Source organism: Symphalangus syndactylus, chromosome X, assembly GCF_028878055.3.
Source record: "Symphalangus syndactylus isolate Jambi chromosome X, NHGRI_mSymSyn1-v2.1_pri, whole genome shotgun sequence".
NCBI classification, from domain to species: Eukaryota; Metazoa; Chordata; class Mammalia; order Primates; family Hylobatidae; genus Symphalangus; species Symphalangus syndactylus.
The window spans coordinates 134,692,297-134,719,305 of NC_072447.2; the positions used below are offsets into that span (position 1 = coordinate 134,692,297).

Here is a 27,009-nt window from a genome sequence, read left to right on the forward strand (position 1 = left end):
AAAGTAAGGTGACTATAATTAACAATCTTCTGTAGTTTTAAAATAGCTGGAAGAAAGGACTTGAAATGTACCCAACACATAGAAATGATAAACACTTTGTTGATAGGTAACTTAAATATCATGAATTGATCATTACACATTGTATGCATGTAACAAAATTTCACATGTACCCTTAAATATATACAAATATAATGTATCAAAAAATTAAAAATAGAAAATTAAGAAAATAATAAACTAAAAAGCTTAAAATATGGAAAGTAAAAAGCTGTTTAACAGTATTGAAAAGTGCTTCTGTTGCAATCTTAAATGAGGTCCACAGCAAGCATACATTACTTTTTTTTTTTTTTTAAGTGTCTGTTATGGAAGGAGAGTACAGAAATGTGTTACTCTCTGTAAGGCAATTTCTGTAATATACAAATTATCCCTAACTACCTCTACTGGCTATGCTTAGAAAAGGATTGTGGCAGACCAATTCTCCCTGACAATCACACAGATAGGCCTGCATGATAGTCACACAGGCAGGCCTGCATAGCACCTCAGTTACACAGACAAATTTCTACAGAGTGGCTTTAACATTGAGCAAATAGTTTAACCGAGGGAAATCGATGCCCAGACATCAAAGCTAGAAATGACTCATATGGTCAAGACCGGGTGGGGTGGCTCACGCCTGTAATCCCAGCACTTTGGGAGGCCAAGGAGGGCAGATCACCTGAGGTCGAGAGTTCGAGACCAGCCTGACCAACATGGAGAAACCCTAACTCTACTAGAAATACAAAATTAGCCGGGCGTGGTGACGCATGCCTGTAATCCCAGCTAATCAGGAGGCTGAGGCAGGAGAATCGCTTGAGTCCCGGAGGCAGAGGTTGCAGTGAGCCGAGATCGCACCATTGCACTCCAGCCTGGGCAATAAGAGCGAAACTCCGTCTCAAAAAACAAAAGAAAAGAAAGAAACATATGGTCAGTAGGAACCTTGCATGGGCTTCTCTTTAAACTGGAACAAGCCAAAAGAATGGAGACAGTCTTACACTCCTAGTGCCAGAACCCATCTCGGGTCAACGAAATCTGAGACGAGTCAAGGTAACAGAGGCAGCTGTTTGAATTCATTGGAGAGTCCAAGGCAGCTCTCCGGACCAAGCTGTAAAGGAGATAAGATAGAAATAATCATTCCAGTACCACAGTAGACACGCTTTGAAGGTACTGGGGCCCTTTTAATTGGACTTAGCAAGCATTTTTTTTGCTTCTGACATTCTAGTTGAAGCAAAATTAGTTACCAATAGACATAGGCGAATGCTATACTGCAGTAGGCACATAACCCCAACCTATATAAGCACTAAGCAAATTGTAACACTTTAGGTTGGTCTGGCGGAATTATCTCCAGCGTTCTTCCTGTATCCAGTTACAGCAATAAATTCCTGTGTTTCCTAGTTTGCCTGCTTTTCCGTACTAGGCCTCTAGAAAATGCAGTGGGCCCGGCTTCGTTCCTGGAACAGGAGTAACTCCCAAACAAGTATTAGTGTAGGACTGAAAATAAACGCACAATATCTTGAGAGTCTCAAAGGAAAATAGGGTGGCCAGAGGGGCCTTTCTCTAAGTCTTGAACTTCCAGCACTTTATTCTCTCTCTTAAGCTTGGATACTTCACACTTACCTTTCAGGTAGAAAATTTGATACTATGGGAAAGTACTGGATATAGAATATTGAGTAGAACTGCACAGATTGCATATAATGAAAGCAGAACTCCATAAACAAGGTCAGGTGTCAATTTAATTTCTGAAATAACAATATTCCTGATGAGGGTGGGTGGTTTTAGGTCTCAGTTTGATTTCAGATGGAAAACAAAAGCGAAAGTTGAATAGTAAGACCAGGTTGCCCCCAAACCGGACAAAACATAAGGCAGCCATGTTTGCCGGAGTTTTTTCAGACACGAGGGGCGGGAGAAGAGGGAAATCTAGACACGGCTTCTTGGCGTATCTGGAGCACTACTGCCATCGTGAGGATGCAGTTTCATGAAACCCTACGCCTTTACACTGTTCTCCAATTCTGGAGAACAGTATTTTTCTCTCTGTTGGGGACGTTCTGATCTGTGGGGAGGTGGAAGAGGCGTGGGGCTGCAAGCTAGGTCTTCTTGCCTTCTCCTCTAAGACCTTAAGATAGACCTGGACATTGGCGGTATCTTGGTGTAGAACCTGCAGAGTGAGGACTTAGAATGAAACAGCCCCTGCCAGGCGGTCCTGGCACAGGAAGTCTTGGGACGGGGCCTCGGTTCCTTGTCTGGGCAGGATTGCAGGAACCCGCTCAAAGACAAATGCAGGCTCTTGTGGGCATCTGTCTCCTGTTCCTGCCCCTTGGAGCAAAAGTCAGCAGGTTTTCACATGGTGTTATCTTGCTACGGGTCTTTGGATCTCTTGTGGCATCAGTATCCGCGCACAATGAACAACGTTCTTCCAGGGGAGGTTTACAGGATTTGCTATTAGAACCTTCACTCTCTAGGTTCTATACCAAGGTACCGCCAATGTCCAGGTCTCTTTTAAAGCCTCAAACGAGACTAAGCAAGGACTCCCAGCATGGAGGCGAAGCCTCTTCCACCTTTTACCAGACCACACGTGCCCCAACAGGTAGTCCTCAGTAGAACTCTTTAATGGCGTAGGGGTTCGTTAAACGATATCCTCACGATGGCAGTAGAGCTCCAGATATGCCAAGAAACCTTACCTTGGCGCACTCTTCTCCCGCCCTTCTTGTGTGAAAAAACGCCACCCATAGACAAAGGCGCCACCAAACATGGGTGCCTTGCATTTTGCCTTTTTTGGGGCCACCTGGTCTTACTGCTGCACTTTTGCTTTTGTTTTTTTCTTTTTTCTTTTTCTTTTTTTTTTTTGAGACGGAGTCTCGCTCTGTCTCCCAGGCTGGAGTGCAGTGGCACAATCTCAGCTCACTGCAACCTCCGCCTCCCGGGTTCAAGCGATCCTCCTGCCTCAGCCTCCCAAGTAGCTGTGATTACAGGCACCGCACCCAAGTCGAACTAATTTTTGTATTTTTAGTAGAGACGAGGTTTCACCATGTTAGCCAGGTTGATCACGAACTCCTGACCTCAGGAGACCCGCCCGCCTCGGCCTCCCAAAGTGCTGTGATTACAGACGTGAGCCACCCCACCTGGCCTTACTTTTGTTTTCCGTTTGAAATCAAACCAAACCCTAAACCACGCACCCTCGTCAAGAATCTTATTCTTTCAGAAATTAAATGTCTTCTTCATCTAGTCTATATGGGTATGATTTACTTCACAGAATTATATGTCCAGTACTTTCCAAGGCATCAAACTGTCTCCTTCAGGGGATAAATTCAATGGATGAGGGCACAAAAAGGAGAAAGTTGCTAGAAGCTTAGAGATTTTCGCTGGCAAACAATTTACAAATTCTGGTGGTGTCTGTTCTGGCTCCCCTCTCAGACAACCAGGGAGTTCTTCATGTTGTAGCTCATGTGTTACATTGTAGGCAACAATGTGGCATGAACCACAGAGAAGAGACCAGATAGCTGTCATTACTGCATGTCAAATATGTTCCACATGGCATGATACTCATAGTACATATGTTCAATTCCTGTCCAGGTTACTCAGTGTTTCATCTCAGGGTCTCATCATCTAACATCAAAACACAGCATGTTCCCATGCCATTACATATTCTTCAGGTATTTCCTGAGACTTTATGGTGTGTGTGTGTGTGTGTGTGTGTATGTGTGTGTGTCTGTCTGTCTGTCTGCATTTTATAATTTGTCTTTTAGGTATAATGTTTACAGTATTCTCCCACTAATTAATTAAAAAATAATGCCTGCCAAAGATTCGGAAAAATCCACATACTACTAAAGAAGAAAAACACTACCATACAACGTGTCAAGGCAACTAACCTTTTGGATCATTTCTGTGTATATCTTTCAATATATATATACATTCTTGATTTCACGTAAAAAATAAATCTGTATTAAAACTGGATTATAGGCTGGGCACGGTGGCTTACACCTGTAATCCCAGCACTTTGGGAGGCCGAGGTGGGTGGATCACCTGAGGTCAGGAGTTCGTGATCAACCTGGCCAACATAGTGAAACTTCATCTCTACTAAAAATACAAAACTTAGCGGGCACCTGTAATCCCAGCTACTCAAGAGGCTGGGGCAGGAGAATCAGTTGAACCTGGGAGGCAGAGGTTGCAGTGAGCCAAGATCGTGCCACTGCACTCCAGCCTGGGCGACAGAGGGAAACTTTCTCTCAAAAACAAAACAAAACAAAACAAAAAACTGGATTACATTGTACACTGTGGATTGAATCAGACCAAGTATGTATGTTAACAAAGGTTTGAGGAGCATGAATTAATTTGAATGTCATCAATACTATCTTATATGTCAACATTTTAAGCCTTCATTATAAACAAAGGTAAATCTTAAAACTATGCCCTCGAAAACATTGCTTTAGAAAAGTAGACACTATTTTTTGTTTGAATTTTTACAGATACTCTTTAGAACACATACGTGATTATATATTTGGTTTAAGGTTATCACATTTTAGAAGTAGAGTAAAATACACTTTACTTTGTCATTTCTCTTACCATGTGGAAGTGTTTAATCCTCAAGGTTCAATAATTTACTTTTCTCACTAAATCAGACACAGGGAATGGCTGCTTATGAGGACATAGAATGCAATTAAGATTTTGTGAGGACTAAAGGGATTACCTGGTACAGATGAATGACATGTATCCAACCTAAATGGGAATGATAGGCTCATTGGCCCTCCACACTATCCTCCCTTGCAGAAGAAACCAATCAACCTCCTTGTCACTACCACTGGGATTCAGCTAGGTGTGATTTCCTTGCCAGGCTTCTATCCACTGCCTAAGCACACAGCCTCTATTAAAGATAGTTAGCAAGGAGTGAATAAAAAATTCTTTAGCCTAAGGAATTCTAGGTCTGAGACCAGCAACTTTTCTAGCTTTGTTACACTAAGTAGCTAGTCAGGTATAAGCAGAGCAGGTGAGGCTCTCCCCACCCACCAGGAATGTCAGGCGACCATCAGGTGATGGTCAAGAGTTGTCACACTGCCTCTCTAAAATAGTAACTGGGTGCACCCTGCACCAAGAAGCAGTTTCCCAATAGATAAAAACGCCTGAAATTGGTCATCGGCAGCTTCCAATAACATCTCAGGAATTGGTCCAGTGGGCTTCACATTAAGAGGCAAAATGGTGGAATTTAACTGGTATATGGCCTTCCAGGGATATTGCACGGTAAAGGGAAGAATGCCTCACCTGAGCATGTGTACAGCTTCAGTAAATACACTGCGCATGCAGGCAGCCTGCCGCAATGGAAGAATCAAAAGAAAAGGGACACAAGATGCCGGAAGTAGGCCACCATATAAAATCCTAGGTCCAAGGTCAAACGGAGCACTTGACCAAGATGTCTGCTTGGCCCTCTTCCAAGTGTACTTTACTTTCTTTTCATTTCTGCTGTAAAGCTTTTGAATAAACATCACTCCCGCTCTAAAACTTTCCTTGGTCTCTTCTTCTGCCTTATGCCCCTCAGTCGGATTCTTTCTTCTGAGAAGGCAGGAATCGAGGTTGCTCCAGACCTGTTTGGATTCAACGCTGGTAGCACAGATAACTTCAACCGCTAACATATTTATACAAATACAACCCAAAGAAAGCCAAACACCATTTCATAGTTGACAGTGCTTAATGTATGATTTTTATACCAAATAGGCCAAATATATCATTTTTGGACTTCAGAGGACTTAATATCTAAAATAGTAATTATGTCAGAAGAAAACATAATTTATAATTTAATTTTGGAAGTTTTGTCAAATATCAATGGTTTAAAACACTTGGTATTATAAAATCAAATCCCAGGTCACCATAAGTCATTTAATTAGCCAAAACAATAACTCAAAATGTTTTAAAACGGAAAAAACTTTTACTCATTAAGAGGGAGACTTAGCTCTCCAAACAATCTGTTTTTTTTTTCTTTCCCTTCTTCTTCCTACAGTTTATTCAAAAATCTTTCATTATTTCTTAATATTACATGAAAATCTTGTTCAAGAGAGAAAGCCAAATTTCACCATTGTATTAGTGCACTATTGATGTCAAACCCAAATCTTAATAAAACCTTGTGGACAAATCTATCCAATTTTAATGTCTGACCATAAGGTAAGATTCTTATAAATCTTTTATAATTCTTTGCCAATTTTTGTTTAAGAGCAAATTAGTGCTGTAAGAAAACTCTGTTGTACTTTTTTTTTTTTTTTTTTTTTGAGACGGAGTCTCTCTCTGTCACCCAGGCTGGAGTGTAATGGCACTATCTCGGCTCACTGCAACCTCCACTTCCCAGGTTCAAGCAATTCTCCTGCCTCAGCCTCCCGAGTAGCTGGGATTACAGGAGCCCACCACCACGCCCAGCTAATTTTTGTATTTTGAATAGAGATGGGGTTTCACCATGTTGGTCAGGCTGGTCTCGAACCCCTGACCTCGTGATCCACCCGCCTCGGCCTCCCAAAGTGCTAGGATTACAGGTGTGAGCCACTGCACCCGGCCAACTCTGTTGTACTTTTATTCCAATGTTCAATTTATGGAAAAATTGAATAGTACCCCTTTAACTTTAGCTAATATGTTCACACACAGAATTTCGTTTACAATTAGTCACAAGCCTTCCATAAGTGTTCAAACCTTCAGATTTTTCTACCTAACTTAAAACATTATTATTTAAAGAGGCAGTGTGACAACTGTTTGACTACCACCTGATGGTCAGCTGACATTCCCGGTGGGTCGGCGAGAGCCCTCTCCTGCCCTGCTCATATCTGACTAGCCACCTACTGTAACTGCTTCAGATATGGGACACTGTCTCATATGTAGGGCTGCTCTCTTCCACAAAAATGGTCAGACCAAGCTATTTCTCCAGGAGGTAGTTTAGCAGTCTCCAACCTTTTTAGCATCAGGGATCGGTTTTGTGGAAGATAAATTTTGCACGGTCCAAGGTTGGGGATGGTTTCAGGATTCAAGCGCACTACATTAATCATGCACTTTATTTCTATTGTTATTACACTGTAATATATAATGAAATAATGAAATAATTATACAACTCACTGTAATGTAGAATCAGTAGGCACCCTGAGCCTTCTTTTCCTTCAACTAGATGATCCCATCTGGGGGTCATGAGAGACAGTGATAGATCATCAGGCATTAGATTTTCATAAGGATAGCCCAACCTAGATCCTTGCACGAACAGTTCACAATAGGATTCATGCTCCTATGAGACTCTAATGTTGCCAATACTGACAAGAGGTGGAACTCAGGCGGTAATGCAAACGATGGGGAGTGGCTTTAAATACCAGTGAAACTGCCTGCTCCACGCTCACCTCCTGCTGTGCAGCCCAGTTCCTAAGAGACCACAGAACAGTACAGGTCCATGGCCCAGGAACTGGAGACCCTTGATCTAGCAGATATCCAAGTCTACGTTAGGTGAAATAGTGTGGGGAGTTTAGATGTCATTTTGTCATTTCCAGGAATGGGGGTCATTGAGAAATGCTTCCCAGAGGGTCGTTAAGACACTTCTTTTTTGTTTGTTTGTTTTGTTTTTTTTTGAGACAGGGTTTCACTTTGTCTCCCAGGAAGAAGTGCACTGTTGCCCACTGCAACTTCGACCTCCAGGGCTCAAGCAATCCCCCCAGCTTAGCCTCCTAAGTAGCTGGGACTGTAGGCAGGCACTACTGTGCCCAGCTAATTTTGTGGGGATTTTTGTAGAGATAGAGCTTCACCATGTTACCCAAGCTGGTCTCAAACTCCTGAGCTCAAGCAATCCACCTGCCTCAGCCTCCCAAACTGCTAGGATTACAGCCATAAGCCACCAGGCCTGGCCGAATCTTTAAAACATTCCTGAATGCCAATAGCATCTATGTCTACAGACCATCAATCAACTCAACTGTAACCAGCTTGAGGGAGAGCTAGGTACAGTCAAGGATGTCACAAAAGCCAGGTCCCATACCCTGGAACGCCTGCCTGAATCTTCGCAGGCCAGGAGAAGTCCTACCTGAAGAAGCTCTTGAAGCACTGGAAGGTCACACTACAGTACCAGACTAACATTACATCCTTTTTTAAAAGATTCAGATACTGAGATAACAAACAATGAAAAAGAATGTCATGGGGAACAAGTCACCCATACAATTTTAGCCACCTTTGTTGATTTTTCAATTATGAGTCATGGAGTATCTGGAGGTCTCCACACCTAAGTGTGGATATCTTCATGAAGAACTAGCTTTGAAGCTGGTACACAGAACGCTCGCTAGAATGATAAATAACTGGTTTGCTCAGGACTAAACAATGCCATCGTTCTCAGGGAATGTCCAACGGAAAAGAGCCACCTATCTGCCCTCCTTGAGAGAACTGAGATTACCATCAGTGTCCTAGTATGAGAAAAGACTTTCCCATGAACTTATAAAGTCACAGATAATCCTGGCTTGTGGGCTTAGATAATTGCTTAGGCTTTGCATTACATTCTTGCTTCCTGGAAGCAGCTGGCTCAGTCCTGGTCCCTCACTCACCAGGTACTTCACTAAGACTTTGCATTTGTCCATTGATTCTGCCAGACCTCAGAGAAAAGGGTAGGAATGCCAACTTGTGTCTTGGGCCTGTTCAGCCTCCACTGGCTTTTCCTTCCGCGACGGCTAGGGTTTACGTGGAGGAAACGCTCACGGCTTTGGATGCTATGAAACTATTTCCGCACGATGGCAGTGTTGCCCAAGAAAAGCCAGGTAGCTCTAGGCGCTCCTCTCCCGCCCATCGCGTTTGAAAAAAATGCCACGAAGGGACAAAAACACCCGAAATTAAAACTATCTAATATTTTGCTCAACTTGCATAAATGTATTCCACTCTTGGCATTTTGCTTTTGGCTTCCATTGTTTGGTTTTGTTTTTGTTTTTTGAGCGGAGTTTCGCGCTTGTTGCCCAGGCTGAAGTGCAGTGGCTCAGTCTTGGCTCACATCCGCCACCCGAGTTCAAGTAATTCTCCTGCCTCAGCCTCCCAAGTAGCTGGGATTACAGGGACGCACCACCACGCCCGGCTAGTTTTTGTATTTTTACTAGAGACGGGTTTCACCATGTTGACCAGGGTGGTCTGGATCTCCTGACCTCAGGTGATCCACCCACTTCGGCCTCCCAAAGTTCTGGGATTACAGGTGTGAGCCACCACGTCTGGCCCCATCGGATATTAAACTGAGATCGAATCCACTCACCCTCATCAAGCATCTCCTCTTTTCAAGAACTCAGTATTGGCCAGCCGAGATTGCTCAGTGCACCTGGTCCAGCCTGGGTGACAGAAAGAGAGTCGGTCTCAAAAAAAAAAAAAGAAAAAAAGAAAAGAAAAAGAAAGAAAAAAAGAAAAGAAAAGAAAAAGAACTGAGTATCCGCACAACCAAGTCTTTCCCTTTGTGCTTTTTCACTCAGCATCCTATCTGAAGTGTTTTATTATGATATCAAATTGTCTTGTAATATTGGGGACAGACCTCAGGGATCCATGCCTACGGAAACAAACAAAAAAGCAACAACAAATGTTTACCCCTAAGGTCTTGCAGAAGAGCAAATCTAAGCACCAGGCCATGTGGTTCTTGTCCTGACTCTCTACCCAGGTTCCCTGGGAGTTCTACTCTATGTTCTGACCTAGGCATTAGGTCTTACGTGTTGAGGGGAAGGCCGCTATTGCTACTTAGTGGAGCTCTAAGATAAGGGTCCAGATAACTCTTAAACTTGACGGACACACACAACCCTTCTTGAATGTACACAAATACAGGAATGACTATAAATGCTAATCAGATGGATGGCAGGATTTTGTCTCGTGGTTCATTATTTAATATTGGTACAGAAATATTTTCCAGTGTCATGAAATGGCAATGGCTTACGACCGTGTCCTATGACTTTGCTGTGTGTGTGTCTTAATGTTTTTCCGTTAGGATTCAATCCTATATTTTCTCATTAGTAGAAAAGAAATTTGGAATTTGCAAAGAAGTAAAAAGAAATTATGTGCTGATCAAAAGAAAAGAAACGTCATAAAACTGTGTATTAAATACTGATAACTTTTTCCATATTTTGTCCCCCTTTCAACACATAGATAAAAGTTCTACATATATATATGCAAATACCACAATAAATTTACATTTAAATTGGATTTAGCTATACGTCATGTTTTAGAGTGAACATTTTCACATGTGATTATTGAACAGTTTTTGACATTGTTATAAAAAAATTTGCAATATCTGGATTTTAAACAATAAAATATTTGCAAAGAATTACTTGATTGGATGAATCGTTAAGAAATAAGTTCTTGGCCAAGTACAGTGACTCACACCTGTAATCCTAGCACTTTGGGAGGCTGAGATGGGCAGATTGCCTGAGCTCAGGAGTTCAAGACCAGCCTGGGCAACATGGTGAGACGCCGTCTCTACTAAAATACAAAAAAAAAAAAAACCAGCCGGGAGTGGTGCGGGCGCCTGTAATCCCGGCTACACAGGAGGCTGAGGCACAAGAATTGCTTGAACCCGGGAGGCAGAGGTTGCAGTGAGCCAGGACTGTGCCACTGCACTCCAGCCTGTGCAACAAAATGAAAATCTAAAAATCTACCTATACATACATGAACACATATATAAATACATACTACACATAATATAAATATATATTATACATACTTATACCTCAGAATTAGTTTTTAATTCTTCTCAAATTTTTATCCCTAATTCTTACCTTAAATTTTATCTTTAAAATCTCAAAAGAAATATAACAAAATTCAATAAATGATAGTTGAGATAGGCATCTCTGACATTCAGTCACCTAGATGTGTAACCTAAGAAAACTTTAAGATGGAAGTATTCACAGCACTCACATGCAGCTACAATGTTTCATTAATGTCTGTCTTGATATAAATATGAATTAATGATATAAATTTGTTGGCCAATACTATCATATTCAAACATGTACTCACTATAACACTGACCATGATTTAAAATATATGACATTAGGCCAGGCATGATGGCTCACAACTGTAATCTCAGCACTTTGGGAGGCTGAGGCGGGCAGATCACACGAGGTCAAGAGTTCAAGACCAGCCTGGGCAACATGGTGAAACCCTGTCTCTACTAAAAATACAAAAAATTAGCCGGGCATGGTGGCAGGCGCCTGTAGTCCCAGCTACTTGGGAGGCTGAGGCAGGAGAATCGCTTGATCCTGGGAGGCGGAGGTTGCAGTGAGCCGAGATAGCAACACTGCACTCCAGCCTGGGCGACAGAGCGAGACTATCTCAAAAAATATATATAAAATGAAATAAAAATACGTGGCATTGGCCAGGTGCGGTGGCTCACAACTGTAATCCCAGCACTTTGGGAGACTGAGGCAGGTGGATCACTTGAGCCCAAGAGTTCGAGACCAGCCCAGGCAATGTAGTGAGACCCTGGCTCTACAAAAAATAACCAGGCACGGTGGTGTGTACCTGTAGTTCAAGTTACTTGGAAGTCTGAGTTGGGAGGATTACGTCAGCCCAGGGAGGTCAATGATGCAGTGAACCATGATCATGCCACTGTACTCCAGTCTGGGTGATAGGGTGAGAGCCTGTCTAAAAAATATATATATATGTCATTTAAAAACTGTGTATACATACAGATATGATGCAGATACACAGTCCCACACACATTTTACTTTCAACATAATTCAATGCATATTGTTTGTAATTTTGTACAAAATCTTTAGAACACCTTATAATATCTGCATGAATCCATATCAATATATACTTTTGAGGGCTTGAGATTTTTGGATTTTACTCTAGAAGAACTTTAAGAAATTATAATTCAAAAAACATATGGTAGGTCAAACATAGTGAGACGATGTAATTTAAAATGTCTGGGCCATGTATTATCATCTGTTGATGATGCACATATAATGTGAACTTATAAGCTAATGTTCAAATTATCCTGTAGTATAACTATTAAAACAAGTTATCTTCACTTACAAATTGAGTACTTTTCAAATATAATAATTAATTATTCTTGGAAATAATAATAGGTTTTAAAATATTGGCACTTTTTAGAACTGAGTTATGCTAAATTCTTTCCTTATTGTACTCTACTGGCTAAGGAACAAAAAGGCTCACCCCGCATCCAGTTATACAGTTCATGGCTATTCTTATAAAGTTCATAGAAGGCTCTGGATGGAACGCATGTAAAGTGGCACCAGTGCCCACCTCAGTAACGCCAGAGACTTCTCGAACTCTAAGTTTGGACCCCACAGGAGGATGCGCTGGAAGATCCTCCGGACCTCAAATTCTCCAAAGAGGATGCTTTCTGCAGAGGTTCTAAGGTCTAGTATTAAGCCCTCCTTGGAATTTTCTCTCAGAGTTGTAATGTTCCTCGGCCCCAAAATTGTTTAGAATCTGAAGTTTATTGTCTAATGGAAAAGCAGGATGGCGTTGCATGCAACCGGGTTTTTGTGCTACTGTTCTAAGTAGGGGGCCTAGTTAACGTGTGATGCCTTCCTTTGTTAGTTTGGCCCCAGTGATCCTTATTGGAGTATGGGGAGGTTTAGACTTTAAAAATCAAACTGCCATGGAGACTGCTTACCCGAAATTGCGGTTCACAGCCTTCATTGGATTATCTGTTGGGGCAAAGTAAAACTGGAAAGCTTGTATTGCTATCCCATGGCTAAAGTTGCAAGCTATTGGAGCCTGCAGCTCCCACGTGAAGGGAAAAGGAGGAGGTCCTCCCCTACAAAGCGAATTCACAAACTTGAAAGAAGCAATTTACACAGGATGTGCAGATCTCAAGGGAAGGACACCGGAAACATCAAAAGCAAGGAAACGGGATGCTTCCAAAGGAACCCAGTAATTCTCCAGCAACAGATCCCTATCCAAAAGAAATTCAAGAAATGTCAGATAGAGAATTGCACATACTGATTTTAACCAAGATTAGGGGATACAAGAGACGTCTGAAAAAGAAAGGAGCGAAATGACAGAAGCAATTCTGGATATGGTTGAGGTAATTACCAACCAGAAATGGAGTTTTCCAGGGCACACAGCAAATGTGGAACTGAAGAAATCATAGGATGAAATACAAAGTACACTCAAAAGCCTCAATGATAGACTAGATCAAGCAAAAAAACCCCTCAGAACTTAAAATCTGAAAGCCTTTTTCTCAATTCAAAGATTTAAAGGGTTGTACTCTGGCCATTCACGTGAACAAAATCTGCTGGGTTAATTGGTTTGGTTTTTTATCCTTTTTTTGAGAGGGAGTCTCACTCTGTCACCCAGGCTAGAGTGCAGTGGCACGATCTCGGCTCACTGCAATCTCTGCCTCCCAGGTTCAAGCAATTCTCTGGCCTCAGCCTCTCGAGTAGCTGCGATTACAGGCACCTGCCACCAAGCCCAGCTAATTTTTTGTATTTTCAGTAGAGATAGGGTTTCACCATCTTGGCCGGGCTGGTCTTGAACTCCTGACCTCATGATCCACCCGCCTCGGCCTCCCAAAGTGCTGGGATTACAGGCATGAGTCACCGTGCTCGGCCACTGGGTTAATTGTTATACTGGGGTCTTGGATAATCATTAAAGGTGAAATAAAAATTAAAAAAATATATTGGTGGAATAAAAATAGATATGCCTTCAGAATTGTCAACATACATTTTGTCTGAATTTTATGTTTGTCTTTGCCAGATATTTATTTATTTAGTTAGTTAGTTAGTTATTGAGATGGAGTTCTCTATTGCCCAGGCTGCAATGCAATGGTGCGATCTCGGCTCACTGCAACCTCTGCCTCCCAGGTTCAAGCAATTCTCCTGTCTCATCCTCCCAAGTAGCTGGGATTACAGGTGCCTGCTACCACGCTCGGTTATTTTTGTATTTTTAGTACAGATGGGGTTTCACCATGCTGGCCAGGCTGGTCTGGAACTCAGGACCTCAGGTGATCTGTGGCCTTGGCCTCCCACTGTCTTTGCTGGATATTTTAAAATGTCAGTGTTAATTCAAGCTGGGGGCTTGGGGTGAGCCTGCCTCCCATTCTATTCAAAGTCTCACTGAGATAAATGCATATCTGATTGCTTCCTTTGGAAAAGGTAATCACAAACTCAAAGGATGCAACCCTTTGTCTCCCACCTGTGATCTAAAATCTCCCAAGCTGCCTCCTCTCCAGTTGTCCTGTCTTGTTTGTTTTACATACGTTGATTGATGTCTCATGTCTCCCTTATTAAAAGGAAAAATAAGTACGGTGAATGAGGTAAATGTTTTAGATAAATGTTTGTGTAAATTAAAATCTTAAAGTTATTTTTGATGCTCATTTAATATCTTGGTCATTTCCAATTAAGACAGGGTTGTGATACGGGGAAACATGTTTCTAAAATTGTAGAATTGTTCTTATCTATAAATGCCTATATCTGATAGGTCAGAATTTATTGCTGTTTAGGGTTTCACTGACATTTTACGTTACTAAGGATAAAAATTTTAGTTAACAAGTAATTTTGTATACAAAATGGGCCAGAAAGGGTTACGTTATTAGTGGAAAAATAATAATTTTGTCTAATTCAGAAGTTATCTAAATTTTGTTCAAATTACAGTTTTGAAAAGATTATTTATGAAACAATGTAGTAAGGAATCATTATAAGTAGGGAAGAAAGTTGTGGAAAAATTTAAATAATAAAATATTCTTTTTTTGTTTTTTTTTGAGACGGAGTCTTTCTCTGTCCCCCAGGCTGGAGTGCAGTGGCACGATCTCGGCTCACCGCAACCTCCACCTCCTGGGTTCACGCCATTCTCCTGCCTCAGCCTCCCGAGTAGCTGGGACTACAGGCGCCCGCCAACACGCCCGGCTAATTTTTTGTATTTTTTTTTTTAGTAGAGATGGGGTTTCACCGTGTTAGCCAGGATGGTCTTGATCTCCTGACCTCGTGATCCGCCCGCCTCAGCCTCCCAAAGTGCTGGGATTACAGGCTTGAGCCACCGCGCCCGGCCCACAAAATATTCTTTAAAACCTGAGAGAATTGGAGACATTTGGCTAATGAACATTCTCATAGTTAAAGTTCTTAGTCTTGATTAAAGTAAAATAAACAGTATTATACAAATGTATCAGCAGCCTGGAGCAGTGGCTCACACCTTTAATCTCAGCACTTTGGGAGGCCGAGGCGGGTGGATTACCTGAGGTCAGGAGTTCAAGACCAGCCTGACCAACATGGAGAAATCCCGTCTCTACCAAAAATACAAAATTAGCCGGACGTGGTGGTGCATGCCTGGAATCCCAGCTACTCAGGAGGCTAAGGCAAGGGAATCACTTGCACCCGGGAGGCAGAGGTTGCAGTGAGCCGAGATCGTGCCATTGCACTCCAGTCTGGCCAAGAAGAGTGAAACTCCGTCTAAAACAAAAACAAAAACAAAAACAAAAACAAAAACAAAACAAAACAAAAAAACAGTATCAGCAGTTTGACAATTTTTTTTTTTTTTAAATATAGGTAAGCATGAAGCTGGAATTAATGTGGAGCCAAATTTCACATACATGCTTGCATTGCTTCACACTATGTTGAAGTGGCATCCGCCACCATACCCAGCTAATTCTTTATTTTTGGTAGAGACGGGGTTTCTCCATGTTGGTCAGGCTGGTCTTGAACTCCCCACCTCAGGTGATCCACCTGCCTCGGCCTCCCAAAGTGCTGAGATTACAGGCGTGAGCCACTGCGCCATTTGGCGTGGATACTGTTGGAGTACATATTGGTCATGTGCCTAAAGTAAATTTCTTAATTGTACAGAATATATAATGATATTGGTGAACTTAAGGGTATTGAATTGTGTATCAGGAATTAATGCAGCACACCAGCTTCTTATCCATAAACTAACTTTTTGGATTTTAGGCTTCCTGATACTTTAAATGTGTTGAGTATACTCTCACAAATAGAATTTGAGTCATACTTCTCTCTCTCTGGCTAATTTCTCCAAATTTGTAAACTATGAATATTCTTAATTCATGGCAATGTGTTTGCTTGCATAAAGTCAAGCATGGTCACCAGGGCCACTCACTCAGGGAGAGAGAACCCAGAAACCTGGCATGCAGGCAAAAGGATAAGAATTTTTTTTTTTTTTTTTGAGACAGAGTCTTGCTCTGTCGCCCAGACTGGAGTGCAGTGGCGCAATCTCGGCTCACTGCAAGCTCCGCCTCCTGGGTTCGCCATTCTCCTGCCTCAGCCTCTCCGAGTAGCTGGGACTACAGGCGCCCGCCACCACGCCCAGCTAAATTTTTGTATTTTTAGTAGAGACGGGGTTTCACCATGGTCTCAATCTCCTGACCTCGTGATCCGCCCGCCTCGGCCTCCCAAAGTGCTAGGATTACAAGTGTGAGCCACCGCGCCCGGCCAGGATAAGAATTTTTTACCAGTCTCTGGCCTCTATCTCTGTGTGCAAACTGGTTAATCTCCTCTGAAATTTTAAATTACTTGGTTTAATAATAAAAAGAACTTAAATCAAATATTTTGTCAGAAAAGTAGAGTGTAATGCCTTTTAGTTCACATAACTTTAGCAATCTTTGGGATATAAAGATGGTTTTATAGATTAGTGGTAGGCGAGGCGTGGTGGCTCATGCCTGTAATCCCATCACTTTGGGAGCCCGAGGCAGGCGGATCACCTGAGGTCGGGAGTTCGAGAGCAGCCTGGCCAACATGGTGAAACCTCGTCTCTACTAAAAATACAAAAATTAGCAGGGTATGGTGGTGGGAGCCTGTAAACCCAACTACTCAGGAGGCTGAGACAGGAGAATTGCTTGAATCCGGGAGGCAGAGGTTGCAGTGAGCCCAGATTCAGCCACTGCACTCCAGCCTGGGTGGCAGAGCGAGACTCCATCCAAAAAAAAAAAAAAAAAGGTCCAGACGCCATGGCTTATGCCTGTAATCTCAGTACTTTGGGAGGCCAAGGCAGGCGGATCTCCTGAGGTCGGGAGTTCGAGACCAGCCTGACCAACGTGGAGAAACCCCGTCTCTATTAAAATTACAAAAATAGCCACGTGTGGTGGCGCATTACTATAATCCCAGCTACTCGGGAAGTTGAGGCAGTAGAATTGCTTGAACCCAGGAGGCAGAGGTTGTGGTGAGCCGAGATTGTGCCATTGCACTCCAGCCTGGGCAACAAGAGGGAAACTCTGTCTCAAAAAAAAATTGTTGGTCAGATGCAAGGTTTGCTAAGTGTTTTAAGGTTACAAATTGCTTTTTAGGTTTTGAGAACTGTCTGTCTTGCCTGCTTCACACTTGATGACACCTGGGGACATATGAAACTAACCACAACCTTAACTAAGAAGGCAAGCCTAGACTGCACTTAGCACACAAGTAAAGCAACTTACCATGTTTTACCTTAAGGGTAAAATTGCTGGGAATTAATTGAAACTACTAGAAATAGATTTACATGCAAGGTGTGTAAAAACAGTAAAATGTGTTTTTATAGTAAAAGGTTAAATGAAGGCATGGAAATGTCAAGTTTTGCCTAGGGTTAAAGGATTGTTTTGAGTTAAATTAGGAAAAAGCTGAAGGTTCAAAGAAGTGGTGGAAGAATTGTGGAAATTAGTCTTGCTGAAGAGGTTCTCTGTGTGAACATGTTGACTAAATTCAAAAGGATTATAAAAGGTTTTTGCTTCTTTAAAATTTCTGAGCCATCATTTTGGCAAAATAAATAACTTGTAGTAATCTGGAACTCCCAAAATCAAATTTCAGTTTCAAAATTGTCTGCCCTGGCACCTGGCTTTTGGAATACTTCAGAGGGTCCCTGAAGTGTCCAGAAAAGAGAGGTAAACAGGATTAGGTACATGGTATTAAATACAGTGAGTTCTAAATTTCTCTTCAAAGAATCAGTATGTCAGTATGTTCAGTTCTTTGTTCTCCATTTTAAAGTTTAACTTCCTCATTCTCCTCGTCTCCTTGCCCCTAGTTTCAGTAAATGACCTTTTCCATCAGTTCTAATCAGTAGTTCACACCTGTTCCCCTGGTCACCTGCTCCGTCCTGAGTCACCCCTGGTTACCCGCTTTGATCTGTCACATTTAGTCATGTGTTCCATAACCATCCTTCCAGCCGAAACTGCTCACCCTGCCATTCTGGTTCATACCCCTGCTCTCTTTAAAATAGCCAATCAGAATTAGCTTAGACTGTGCAGTCCAACCCTAGCCTATAGGGCAACGACACAGCAATAGGGGCCACCCGCATCAGGGATAAGAACCCCTTCTCCTCCCCCTGTTCAGGTGTGCTCTTGCCATTGCTCCATCTGTGAGACGCACCCTTCTATAGAAGAAAAATTGCCTTGCTGAGAAAACTCATGTTCAACTGCTATTTCTTTTGCGGCACTGAAAATTTATTCCCAACAATGGGATTGCCAAAGTGATGCTCAATCTTCTTTAGGTTATATTTTTGTGAATAATACTAATATATATTCCAAAATTGTATGGGATTTCTAAAATTCTAATGTCTAAATATATGCTACCAATCACAATTATAGTTATTATGCTAAGTTATTGTAAATTACAGAAATAACCAAATTTCCTTGTATAAAGCTACTAACCCAAGTAAATCAAATAATTAAATGTCAAGAAAATAGTGTTAAATCAGCTAATACTAAAATTGTTTAAAACAGTTTATAACCGGCCGGGCGTGGTGGCTCACGCCTGTAATCCCAGCACTTGCAGAGGCTGAGTGGGGAGAATCACCTGGGGTCAGGAGTTCGAGACCAGCCTGGCCAACATGGTGAAATCTCGTCTCTATTAAAAATACAGAAATTAGCCGGGCGTGGTGGTGCACACCTGTAATCCCAGCTACTCAGGAGGCTGAGGTAGGAGAATCGCTTGAACTCTGGAGGCAGAGGTTGCAGTGAGCCAAGATTGGGCCATTGCACTCATTGTCAGTCTGGGTGACAAGAGCAAAAAAAACTTCATCTCAAAAATAAATAAATAAATAAATAAAATAAACAAAAAAATAAATAAAAATAGTTTATAACCAATGCTTGATCCCATATTCCGAGGAAAACAAAGTTTCAGGTACATTTGGTCACCTGGTTGGCCATTTAAACATTTTATAAAGGGACATCATTCAATTGTCATTTCAATGCATGTTTTCTGGTTGTATAAAAGCTTTCCCGGCCGGCGCAAAGTGGCTCATGCCTGTAATCCCAGCACTTTGGGAGGCCGAGGCAGGTGGATCCCCTGAGATCAGAAGTTCGAGACCAGCCTGGCCAACATAGTGAAACCTTGTCTCTACAAAAATACAAAAATTAGCCAGGCAAGGTGGCTGACGCCTGTAATCCCAGCTACTTGGGAGGCTGAGGCAGGAGAATTGCTTGAACCTCGGAGACGGAGGTTCCAGTGAGCAGAGATCATGCCATTACACTCCAGCCTGGGCAACAAGGGTAAGACTCTGTCTTAAAACAAACAAACAAACAAACAAAAACTTTCCCATGCAACAGAGCTGATGTTCTAATAGTAGATTATTATGCTACAGTGTATTTTCACCAGGTTAAAAAAAAAAAAGGCTTTTTATGGTTTGGATCTTCTGAGAACATCAGAAAAAGACTGTCCTTGCCATCCACACTACAACAAAACTTAGGGACCTTGAGCTTTGGGTTCCTGGTCTTGCAACTAAGAAGGGTTCCTCCACACTTTTGGAACTGTGCACCCATTGTAACCCTTGAGGTAAAGCTAACCAGGGAAGTTTCTCCCAAGAAGAAGATGGCATCCTTGATGTGAATAGCTTTCCCAAGTTCACATATTAAGACTTCTGGTGACATGAAACTCTTCTCTGAATGTCTTTTTCTTGCTTATGCCTCTGTGAACAATAGAAGTGGAAAAGTGTCTGTTATGTGCACTAATAGGGTGTACTTTTATTTGTGAAGGAGCGTCCAGCCAGCCTGCAAGTATAAGGTTACATGGATAAGCTTCTACTTTGATAGATAAAGGATAAAGGCCAATGTACGTAAGAAACTTTAATGGTACATGCATTGCCTCATCATCAGTCAAAAGCAGAACATTGGTTCATTCCTCTTGGCCCATTTCATTGGTTGAAGAGAACACTGCCAGAGGGCCTTCACTCTTCTCAAAGGGCATCATTTGTTAAGTCCTTTTTCCATGATTTGGAGTAAAAGAAGCAATGATTGGAAATCTATCCCTCATGATAGGTTCTATAGCAAATTCTACTGTAAAGGCTGCAGTTCCAGTGATTCTAAATTCTCTTGTGAAAGTTGGGATAGAAATGGCTGAACAGAAAAAGTATCTGTGCAGCTGCTGGCACTCGTGGCCTATGGGGAAATACATCAAATGAGGATTATAAAAATTCAGTAGTGGCCAGGCGTAGGTGGCTCACGCCTGTAATCCCAGCACTTTGGGAGGACGAGGCAGGCAGATCATAACATCAGGAGATGGAGACTATCCTGGCTAACATGGTGAAACCCCGTCTCTACTAAAAATACAAAAGATTAGCCAGGTGTGGTGGCGGGTGCCTGTAGTCCCAGCTACTCGGGAGGCTGAGGCAGGAGAATGGCGTGAACCCGGGAGGCGTAGCTTTCAGTGAGCCAAGATCGCACCACTGCACTCCAGCCTGGGCAACACAGCAAGACTCCATCTCAAAAAAAAAAAAAAAATTCAGTGGTCGGGAATTGATGAAGAAATTGCTTCATTAAGTGAGTAAACTCTTTATCTAGCTCATTCTTTGATCTGTTTGGTTTTAGGAGGTTTGGTTTATGGGGATCTTGGGTAAGGTGCATATTCCAAATTCTTGGTATATCCTCTAATAATAGTCTCCCTGGTGTGCTGCATTCTCTCAACGGTTTTAAATGCTTGCATGCAGCCATCTCTAAAATGAAATATAGTTTCTTTTCAACTGGAATAACAAGAGCCAAAAGAATGTGCAACCATGAGGACACCGTAACCTATACATGACGTGCTGAGAATGAAAACCAAAATGATAGTAACCAAGAGTGGTGCTAAGGCCCTAATTTTTTTTTTTTTTTTTTTTTTTTGAGACGGAGTCTCGCTCTGTCACCCAGGCTGGAGTGCAGTGGCGCAATCTCGGCTCACTGCAAGCTCCGCCTCCCGGGTTCACGCCATTCTCCTGCCTCAGCCTCTCCGAGTAGCTGGGAGTACAGGCGCCCTCCACCACGCCCGGCTAATTTTTTGTATTTTTAGTAGAGACGGGGTTTCACCGTGGTCTCGATCTTCTGACCTCGTGATCCACCCGCCTCAGCCTCCCAAAGTGCTGGGATTACAAGCGTGAGCCACCGTGCCCGGCCGGCCCTAAGTTTTGGTCACACTCTCACTCAAGTGAAAACCTGAATAAAGGTGAATTTTTAAAAGAAAATTATGGGAGGCCAGTTTTGGACTGAGCTCATGCACTAGGCCCCTACAAACCAAACCAAACCCAAATGGAGTCGCTTGTGCTAAAACTTTAGGGAAACGCATAGATTCTACAAGAGACCAGGTTTTGTTTTTTTTTTCTCCTGCATATCTCTATAAAAAACATTTCTGACAGCATAGGTATCAACCCCCTAAAGTTCCCATTAAATCTTTTAGCCAAATTCATTTCCTCTCGCCTAGATAATCATCAAGCTTCAGATGATCATGCAACCACGGTTCCAGCCAGTTCCAGGTGAAGACACCACCCCTGGCCATCAAGAAGCTACCCTGCCTCCACGAGATAGAGCATCGGGAGAGTTTGGTGATTTCCAACAGGTAGGGACTATGCCCCAGGTGGGCAAGAAGCAGTTACAGAAGAAAGCTTTCAGTCCCTCTGCCTCACAGGAGTGTGACCTTTGTAACACCAGTTTAGCCTCTCGTTGTCTCCTTTCTGCAACCAATCAGACTTATTTCTGGCGAGCACTTCACTTACATGAGGTGAGCAAGAGGTGGCCAATGGGAAACTTCTAGGGGGTATTTGAACCAAAGAGGATTCTGTATCCAGGCCCTTGAGCCTCTGCTGAGGCCATCTCCCACAGTGTGCAGTGTACTTTCGTTTTCAGTAAACCTTTGCTTTCATTCTTTTGTTGCTTCATTCTTGCTTTGCTTTGCTGGGCATTTTGTGCAATTATTTGTTCAAAACGCCAAGAACCTGGACAACTTGCAATCCTGACCCTCTAAGGGTCACAAAACCAAGTTGCACCAAACTGGACAAATCTCCAGTAATCCATGTTCAGTGGCGCCTTTAATCTCTGGGAGGCGTTTTTTCAAACAGAAAGGGCGGGAGAAAAGGGCTCCAAGACAGGACTTGATTGAAAATATGGACTACTACTGCCACCGTGAGGAAATCGTTTAAAGACGGAATACGCCATCATGGCGTCCTTCCCGGAAAGCCTCCCTGTGGGGGAAAAGGCTGATCTGTAGGCCCCCAGGCTATGTCTTCCTGCCTTTTCCTCTAAGGCCTGAAAACAGACAGGACATTGGCGGTATCTTGGTGTAGAATCTGGAGAGTGCGGGGTTTGGAGGGAACAAGCAGCTGCCAGGAGGTACTGGCACAGGAAATCGTGGAGCGGAAACTTGGTTCCTCTGGTGTGGGCAGGACAGTAGGGAACCAGTCAAACACACATAGAGGCTCTTGTGGGCATCTGTCTCTTGTACCTGCCCTTTGGAGCAAGAGTCAGCAGGCTTTCACGTGCTAACATCTTGCTATGGGTCTTGGGGTTTCTGGTAGCATCAATATCGCTCACAAGGAACACAGTTATTGCAAGGGAAGTTTACAGGATTTGCTGTTAGAACCTTCACTCTCCAGGTTCTACAGCAAGGTACCGCCAATGTCCATGTCTCTTTTAAGGCCTTAGACCAGAAGGCAAGGACTCTGAGCATGGAGCCCAAGCCTCTTCCACCTCCCCACAGACCAGACCTTCCCCAACAGGTAGTCCTCACAAGACCTATGTAATGGCGTAGGGATTCGTTAAATGACATCCTCGCGATGGCGGTAGTGCACCAGATATGCCAGAAAGCCCGGTCTTGGAGCCCCCTTCTCCTGCCCTTCCTGTCTGAAAAAACGCGACCCATAGACAAAGGCGCAACCAAACATGGATGCCTTCTATTTTGCCCAGTTTGGAGCCTGCTAGTCTTACTGCTGCACTTTTTCATTTTGTTTTCCACTTGAAATCAAACCAAGGCCTAAGGCACCCGTCCTCATCAGGAATCCAGTTCTTTCAGAAATTAAATATCCTCCTGACCTACTCTGTGTGGGTTTGATTTACTTCAGAGTTACAGGTCCAGTAATTTCCGAGGCATCAAACTGTCTCCTTCAGGGAATACATTCAGTGGATGAACTCACAAAAAAACGAAAAGGGGCCGGGCGCGTGGCTCACGCCTTTAATCCCAGCACTTTGGGAGGCCGAGGCCGGCGGATCACCCGAGGTCAGGAGTTCGAGACCATTATGGCCAGCATGGCAAAACCCTGTCTCTACCAAAAATACAAAAATTAGCCGGGCCTGGTGGCACAGGCCTGTAATCCCAGCTACTCCAGAGGAGGAGGCAGGAGAATCACTTGAACCTGGGAGGGGGAGGTTGCAGTGAGCGGAGAGCGCACTATTGCACTCCAGCCTGGGCAACAGAGTTAGAGTGTCTCAAAAAAAAAAAAAAAAGAGAGAGAGAGAGAAAAGGGCTGAAAGCTTGAAAGGTTGGAAAAGAACTCCAGCAAACAATTTAAAAATCCCAGTGGTCTTTGCCCTGGCTCCCCTGTCAGGCATCCAGGGAATTCTTCCTGTTCTAAGAGCCTTAATGTGGAGCATTGTAGGCAACAATTTGGCATGAGCCATTCGAGGAGAAACCAGGTGACGCTCCTTACTGCATGCCATATATACTCCAAATGCCATGATACTCATAGAACATATGTTCAATTCCTGTCAAGGTGGCTCAGAGTTTCATCTCATGGTCTCATCATTTAACATCAAAACACAGCATGTGCCCATGCCACTACATATTCTTCAAGTATTTCCTGAGACTTTATGGGCTGTGTGTGGTTGTGTTTGTGTGTGTCTCTGAGAGTTTTATAATTGGTCTTTTAGGTATAAGGATTACAGTATTCTCCAACTAGTAAATTAAAGAATAATGCTTGAGAAAGATTAAGAAAAATCCATGTATTAATAACACAGAAAACCGCTACCATATAACTTGTCAAGGCAACTCATGAACTTATGGATTATTTCCATGCATATCATTCAAAATGTGCATACATTAACTTCATGCAAAAAAAAAAAAAATCTGTATAAAAAGTGGATTACTGTGTACATAGTGGTTTGGATCAGACCAAGTGTGTATTTTAACAAACCTTTCAGATGCATGAATTCATTTGAATGTCACCAGTACTAAGTCTTATATGTCAACATTTCATGCCTTCAATATAAATAAAGGTAAATCTTAACATACGGCCTCAGGAAAATTACTTTAGTAAAGTAGACAATATCAGCTCTTTGATTTTTTACAGCTACATCGCTACACGGTTCTAAAAAAAAGTTCATGACCAGACAACGACATCAGAAATTATGGCTACCTAACATTTTGCTCAATTTGTGTAAACAATTTCCACTCTTAACCATTTGCTTGGTTTCCATTGGATATTAACCTGAGATGTAATCCATGTACCCTCATCAAGCATCTCATCTTTTTAAGAACTCAGTTTCTGCACAACCAAGTCTTCCTATTTCTACTCTTTTTCACTCTGCATCATATCTGCAGTATTTTATTGTGATATCAAATAGTCTTGTTGTAATGGAGAGAGACCTTAGGTTTCCATGCCTAAGGAAAGAAGAAAAAAAAAAGCTCACCTATAAAGGCTTGGAGAAGAGCAAATCTAGGCACCAGGCCACGTGGTTCTTGTCCTGATTCCCTATTCAGGTTCCCTGTGAGTTTTACTCCATGTTCTAATCTAGTCAGTAGGCCTTATACATTGAGGGGGAGGACGCTATTTAGTGGGGCATTAACATAAGGGTACGGATAGCTCTCAAGCCTGACAAGACACACACAGCCCTACTTGAATAGACACAAACACAGGAATGACTGTAAATACTAATCAGATTGATCACAGGATTTTGTCTCATAGTTTCATTATTTAACATTGAATTAGAAATATTTCCCAGTGTCATTAAATGGCTGTCACTTAGGACTGTGCCCTATGACTTTCTTATGTATGTGTCTTACTGTTTTTCAGTTGAGAATCAGTCCCATATTTTCTCATTAGTAACAAAGACATGGAATTTGCAAAGAAGTTAAAAATAACCATGTGCTGATCAAGAGAAAAGCAATGTCATAAAACTGTATTAAACAATGATCATTGTTTCCATATTTCCTCTCATTTTTTCAACACGCAGATAAAAGGTTCTATATATACAGTCAAACACCACAATAAATTTACATTTTACTTGAATTTAGATATATAAATAAGGTTGAAGAATTAAAAGTTTCACATCTGATTCCTGAGGTTTTTTTATTCTCATAAGAAAGTTGCAATATCTGAATTTTAGACAATAAAATATTTGCAAAAACTTCTTCATTAGACTATTCATCAAAACATAAGTTCTCCATTTTCACTTTTATATCTAAAATATATATATATTTATACACACATAAAATAGAAATGTTTATATACAATATTTCTAATTCAATGTTAAATAATGAAACTATGAGACAAAATCCTGTGATCAATCTGATTAGTATTTACAGTCATTCCTGTGTTTGTGTCTATTCAAGTAGGGCTGTGTGTGTCTTGTCAGGCTTGAGAGCTATCCGTACCCTTATGTTAATGCCCCACTAAATAGCGTCCTCCCCCTCAATGTATATACAATATATGTTTATATACAATATAAACATATGTATTATACATACTTATATCTAGAAAATTAGGATGTTTAATTCTTCTCAAATTTTTATTCTTAATTCTTTCCTTGAAATTTTATCTTTGAAATCTCAAAAGAAAGATAGCAAAATTCAATAAATGATAGTTGAAATAGGCATCTCTCACATTCAGTCACCTGGATGTGTAACCTAAGAAAACTGTAAGATGGATGCATTCACACAACTCACATGCAGCTAGAATGCTTTATTAGTGTCTCTGTTTATATAATGACGAATTAAAGTTTTGAATTTGTTGGCCAAAAATATCATCTTCAAACATATACTTATTATAACACCTACCATGATTAAAAATATATAGCATTGGCCGGGCCCAGTGGCTCACTACTGTAATCCCAACACTATGGGAGGCCAAGACAGGTGGATAGCTTGAGCCCAGGAGTTCAAGACCAGTCCTGGCAATGTAGTGAGACCCCGTCTCTACAAAAAATACAACAAATAACCAGGCATGGTGGTGTGCAACAGAAGCCCCAGCTATGTAGGAGGCAGAGGTGGGAGGACCATCTGAGTCCAGGGAGGTTGATCCTGCAGTGACCCATGATCATGCCATTGCACTCTCACCTGGGCAACAGTGAGACACTGTCATATATGTGTGTATATATATATATATATATATATTTAAAATATTGTTATATACCTACAGACAGATATAAATACACACACACTCAACACAGTTTAAATATAATTGGATGCATACTGTTTGAAATTTGTACAAAATCTTCAGCATTGTCTTATACTCCTTGAATATATCTACATCCATATATACTTTTGAGAGCTTGAAATTTTTTTATATTTTACTCTAGAAGAACTTTAAGATATTATAAAGCAGAAAACATGCTAGGTCTCATATAGTGAGAAGAAATAATGACTTTTAAAATGTCTGTTCACTCTGCACATATAATACGGACTTTTATAACCTAATGTTCAAATTCCCCTATAGTACAACTGTTTTTGTTTTTTAATGTTAGATATGGGGTTTCCCTATGTTGACCAGTTTGATAAGGCCTCAAGCAATCCTCCCATGTCAGCCTCCCAAAGTGCTAGGATTACAGGCATGAGGCACCAAGCCCAGCCACCTTGTAGTATAACTGTTAAGATTTCTTCGCTAACTTGAGTACTTTTCAAATATAATTATTCATGGAAA

General features: G+C 41.9%; 1 pseudogene; it reads right to left on the reverse strand.

Moving 5' to 3' along the window:
• Window positions 1-329: 329 nt before the first annotated feature.
• The window catches only part of LOC129475894 (MAPK regulated corepressor interacting protein 2-like), a 91,264-nt pseudogene continuing 64,584 nt past the window's right edge, over window positions 330-27,009 (reverse strand).